Here is a 5,930-nt window from a genome sequence, read left to right as displayed (position 1 = left end):
TATCCTTCCGCTGGAACTGTAGGGAATTTATGGCAAATTCGGACCAAGGGTGTGAATTGACTTTGAATTCCCAGCGCTTGATTCACGGCTGAGCCTGTAATTGCATCATGGCAGTGCAATTAGGTTGCAAGAGTATGATTGTGGATACAGGCATGACACAAAAATCGCATATTATTGCAACCCTCAGGCCATTCTTCAGCCTCATAACCTAGGCTCTGCAGTATAAAAATTGCTTGCTTGCATATGTGATGAACGTGTCACCACAATATTATTGGTCAGAAGACCTTAATTACCCATATGAATGCGCTGAAACAAAGTGTGCCAAGTTCTGCATCGACCTACTCTAATGCATGGCAATAAAATATAGCATGGTTGTGGTGTTTATCTTTTCACAGTGGTAGTCTTCAGGTGATTTTCGGACATCCGATTAAGAATCACTAATGGTGCTGCGTAAACCAGGTTTTACGTTTAGCTAATGTATGTTCACACCTTCGATTAGCACTCTTGGCTACCTACGGCGCGAAATAAGTTCAACATACGTTCGACACTCACATTCTACACTCATTTATGCTCTCCACTCACAAGCATAATTTGTTACTGCTGTAGTGACAAAAAGAGTATACGCTGATTCCATTTTGTTTATTGCCTGTGACTCAAGTAAAAGTTTGGGATACTACTGTTCCAACATTCCATTCCCATTCAGAAGGAAATAAAATAAAAGTGATTTCCTGCTCAAACCAACAATGAGATGGTGCTCAGTACCCATTTACAGCCCTGAGACAGTGGTGGAAATTCGACATTCTCATGCCCGGAGAGAGGCTATCCATAGGACGCCCACTCTTGACTTTCCCACAAAGGGAGACATATGCCAACCCTGGAGGGATTGTGGCCTGAGCCAAACCCAACCAATATTGAAGTGTGCAACCTTCTGATTGCGAGCCACCAGCAGTTTGCACTGATAAGCCATTCGAAAAACACCAGTTGATGAACCAGGAATGTTGAATCACATTGAGGATGGAAATCAAGGCCTGACAACCCTTCGTGAAGATAACAATGTAGTTATTTATTAAGATATATATTGATTTGACAAATTTTTTTAAATGTGGTTTTACATATTTTGCCACCACAATTTATTTCACAACGTTTTAATAGTTATCTGATACAGCATGTTCTTGAAAACAAAAACATTGATTTCCCTTTATAGATTTGCTGCAAATGAAACTTCAGTGACCTGAAATCCAACCCAGGAGTCTAATGTGTAATACCAGATTTTCCAAATGGCACTCATCCAATTTAATTTATTAAGTGATTTATAGGTTTTCATTCAATTCCCATTAAATATATTAGCCATAACACAACATGTCTTCTCTGCCGTGCTCAAGCTTCCTTGTGGAATGCTTGCAAGTACTAAAATTACAGGCATGCTGTTTATATCCATCAACTGTTTATTATCCTTTTTTCATGCAGCAGTGGTAGGTCATTTATCTGACTATTTGTAGGACATAAAACAAGTATGTATTTAGTTATGTCGACCTGTTGACTACCCAATGTTGTTACGGCCTGATTCTGTGAAACATAATCCAGATATGGTATTCCCTCATTCACTTGGCATATTGCCTGTGTCTAAGCAGTATACAAGTCTATGAGCTAAGAATAATAATAGTAATAATAATATACTGTACAGCTATTTGTCAATCCACTGCTTAATAAAGGCGTTCCCCATGCCACGTCATTCAAGGTTTTTTTTTTACCATATTTCACCACTCTGGTCAGTGCACGGTTGCTGAAGTGCAGAAACCAGGACGAGTTCAAATATCGCTCACCACTAAAATTAACCTTGGATAGGAACTGATCTGCACAGTTGGCTCCGTTCGTTCGTTTCTCAATCCGCTTGTCCTGGTGAGGGTCGCGGGGGCAGCATGTTGAATAGGGCGGTCCAGACCTCCCTTGCCAGGCGGTCAAGGCCAGCCGAGCGACATAGTCCCGCCAGCGTGTCCTGGGCCGGCCCTGGGGTTTTCGCTCAGTGGGACATTCCCGGTAGAGTTCTAGGGGGAGTTTATCGGGGAGGCATCCTACACATGTGTTCAAACGGTTGGCTACGTACGATGCGAAAACACGTTCCTTTGGAGTGGGCAGGTAGGAACTTGGTTGGACAGCGCATTCGTGAGATCTGTGTCACGCGGCGCAAGCTGCGTGGGGCGGCGCGTCACGTGGTGCTGAGCCCGCCAGAAGCGCTCTATGAAATACAAATCGAGGGCGTGGCTATGCACGTCAGACAGACAAATAATCCCTGGTGGGCAGTGTGGAACTGTTGTTCCTACCTGTATTATGTGAACTCTTATCGACTACAACTTTGATTGTAGTGCTGTTCATTGCTGACCCTATGACATGTTGGTCTTCTGGATCTGTGCTCAGCAACCATAACGAATGAAAACAAGCCACGCATATTCCTTCGAGGAAAATTGTCCACTGGCAAAATATCACGTTCCTTCGGAGTCGGCAGGTAGGAACTTGGTTGGACAGCGTATTCGTGCAATCCGTGTCATGCGGCGCAAGCTGCATGGGGTGGCGCGTCACGTGGTGCTGAGCCTGCCCGAAGCGCTCTATGAAATACAAATCGAGGGCTTTGCTATGCACGACAGTCGGACAAATAATCCCTGGTGGGCAGTGTGGAACTGTTTTTCCTACCTGTATCACCTCGTGGAGATGCCGGGGATTGAACCCAGGGCCTCACACATGCGAAGCATGCGCTCTACCACTGATCTACATCCCAATGGTGGTTCTACCTGGGCGCAGTTCCCCCTCGGTATGGGGTGAAAGTTCGTCATCAGCCTCTTCCTCTCCCTTGTCACCCCACTCACTCTCCTGTTGGCCCTGCGCCCTGAACCCATCGATTCTGCACAGAGGTCAAGCAAAATGTATGTTTTTGAAACAAAAATAAATAACAAGAATACACGGGGATGGATCCTATAATGCTTTCCCAATTTATTTATTCTGGGAAATATTACTGGCAGGAACCTCCTGGTTACACCAGCCCACAGGGGATTATTGTGTCCGTCCGTCCGTTGTGCATCCAAAAATGGGAGGGGTGGGGCTGGGTGGAGAGGGGAGGGTGGGGAGGGGCTGGGTGGGGAGGGTGGGGAGGGGAGGGTGGGGCTGGGTGGGGAGGGGCTGGTCACCCCGTGGTGCCCTGATAAAACTCAACGTTTAATCTACTCACGCCGGCTTGAGCCCGCCCTCACAGTCGGGCATATTTGCGGAATACACCACGCCGCCGTTGACCCTGCAGGCCATTGACTGAGCAACCCAACGTTTCTACCAGCTCCCTCTGCAGGAATGTGTTAAATTCGTAAATTAAAAAAAATGTTTTGGATACTTTTAAGCGCTTGTTTTCATCTCCAAATTGTTAAATAAACCATTTGATAACTGTGTGCATCGCTCGTTATACAAATAGCAAGTTCCTGAAATCAACAGAAGGTATCGTTCATTCAGGGTAATATTTACGAAAGTTAATGTGCACCCCTATACCAGGGACATTAACACAGCCAATTGATTTTGGAAATCAACCTTTGTTGGAAACATAAATTAACTAAAAGGTTCCAACATGGAGATGCCAGGGATTGAACCCAGGGCCTCACACATGCAAAGCGTGCGCTGTACCACTGAGCTACATCCCCACCACGCTGGCAGCCAGGCAGGTAGCCAACCCCCTTAACTATCGGCCCCTCCCCTTACCCCCCCCTCCCTTAGGCCCCACCCCCTTCCCTTTGCCCCCCCCTCCCTCAGGCCCCTCCGCTGACCCCCCCCCCTCCCTTAGGCCCCTCGCCTGACCACCCCCCAAATCCTTAGGCCCCTCCCCTGACCCCCCTTCCCTTAGGCCCCTCCCCTGACCACCCCCCATATTCTTAGGCCCCTCCCCTGACCCCCTTCCCTTAGGCCCCTCCCCTGACCACCCCCCATATTCTTAGGCCCCTCCCCTGACCCCCCTCCCTTAGGCCCCTCTTCTGACCCCCCCCCCCCTCAGGCCCCTCTCCTGACTTCCACCTTCCTTAGGCCCCTCCCCTGACCCTCCTCCCTTAAGGAACCTCCCCTCTCCGAACCCTGCAGAAGGTCTCCACCAATCAAAGAGCTGTTGATATTATATATTTAGTTATGTACGACAGACAGACAAAAAATCCCTGATTCATCGAGCAGTAGATTAACCACATTGCTACCACACCCGATTGGATATGAATTTGCACTAATTTAGTACTATTTGATTCTGCACGACTCCTGCTACCGTGTCAGTATTTACCCAAAGTCTTCCTCGCTGGTGGCCATCCATGGTTTTGGCCAAGATGACATCTTGATCATCTCCCTAGTAAAACGAGATATTGGTCTTAATTGGCATTCACCCAGTTCTAAAAAGCGCTAATTAATTTAATTTAACGAGACTGTCTATGTAAATAGATTCCTTGTAATCAGTTTACATTGGAATGCTATTGGTAAAGCAATCGTTACAACAATCTAGATATTTATGCAAACTGAGTTGTTTCATCTTCATGTGCTCTCTCATCTGGCGTTAAAAACAATGAATTAGTATATTTTGTATTATTTCTCTGATTAATTAATAAGACCGTGGTAATTCTCACGCTACTTTTGTGAGCGCCAAATTGATTGGCCCTTTGTCTTCTCCATTATTGACCTCGACAGCATGATTGACGGCTGCATTGCCATTGAGCTGTATGAAGTGATGGGTGAGTAATTTGTCGGTACGCATGTATGATGGATTAGCCTCATAAAACTCTCTCGGAACTGAAGCACCTGATCAGAAGCAGCAGTATAACTCAATAGCGCAGGAGATAATTGGCCAATCAGCAGGTTCCACACACACCACCGTACCACCGTACCACCTACTACTGCCCTGACCATTATCACAGCTGGCACAATGTATGGCCTGTATTGCAAATTTCTTATTTATGTTGTTGATATTGTTCGCAGTAATTCAATAGAAGGAATGCTTCTATGGTATAACAGTTAGCACGCTGGACTTGCAAACCAGCAGTCGTAGAGTCACATGGATCTCCTGGTATAGCAGTGGAAGCAATGAGGCAAGATTCTTAAATTCCTTTCCCCCACCTTTGTCTCATCATCATCACGATCCGTAGGCAGATAGCCCGAACGTGTCCACTGAACATTTCGTCATGTTTCCACTTTCCTCTGTCTTGTGCCAATATGCTCAAGTAGTGCCACATCTTTCTGGCACCAAACTCTCATGATACTGTCGGCAAACCATTCTCTGTTGAGCGTTCCTCTCTTTCCGGTTCCAATTTTTATTTTCATGTTGTTGTTCATTCTACATATGTGTTCAAATAGTGCCAGTTTCCTTCTCATCATTACCTGCATCAGATCTTCTATCTTTGTGAAACATTTTTCTTACATTGGTCACTCTTCTACATTGGTCACTCTCTATCCCGAATGGCAATATCTTATCTCTGTCAGCCTTTTTCAGTGTCCAAGTCTCGCAAGTATACACTGCTGTACTGAACACGCATGTTCTTGTAGCTGATTTGCTTGCTTCTCCAGATATTATTGAATCTTGCCATTACTCATTTTGCCTTTGATTCCTCACTCTTATGTCTTTGGTGCAGTTGTTTTCCCATACCAGTCTACTTCCCAAGCATACAAATTCCTTTACATTCACAATCTTGCTGCTTTATAGTATTACTTCTCTCTCAATGTCCTCCCTTCCAAACACCAACGTCTTTGTCTTTGCCACATTAATCCTCAGTCCTGCATCCTCTCTTGACATATTCCTGCAGGACTGCACAGCTGTCTTCCATCGGATCTATGTCGCCCGCGAATCGCAGCTTGTTTATTCTTTCTCCTTGCACAAATATTCCTGTGCCGTTGTCCTGAATGGCATCCGTCACTCGACCTCTGCCTACCCA

The 5,930-nt window shown here is 45.9% G+C and overlaps 1 non-coding gene across 1 annotated transcript; it reads right to left on the bottom strand.

Annotated features, from left to right (window-relative positions):
* Window positions 1-3,605: 3,605 nt before the first annotated feature.
* Window positions 3,606-3,677, bottom strand: TRNAA-UGC (transfer RNA alanine (anticodon UGC)). Its single transcript has one exon. It is a non-coding gene; the product is annotated as a tRNA-Ala (tRNA).
* Between the last annotated feature and the right edge of the window lie 2,253 nt (window positions 3,678-5,930).

The sequence above is a fragment of the Lethenteron reissneri genome, chromosome 29 (genome assembly GCF_015708825.2).
Source record: "Lethenteron reissneri isolate LAM-NWPU_2019-01 chromosome 29, ASM1570882v1, whole genome shotgun sequence".
Classification (NCBI taxonomy): Eukaryota; Metazoa; Chordata; class Hyperoartia; order Petromyzontiformes; family Petromyzontidae; genus Lethenteron; species Lethenteron reissneri.
The sequence above is the reverse complement of the archived record's forward strand: the minus strand, read 5'-3'. Positions and strand labels throughout refer to the sequence as shown.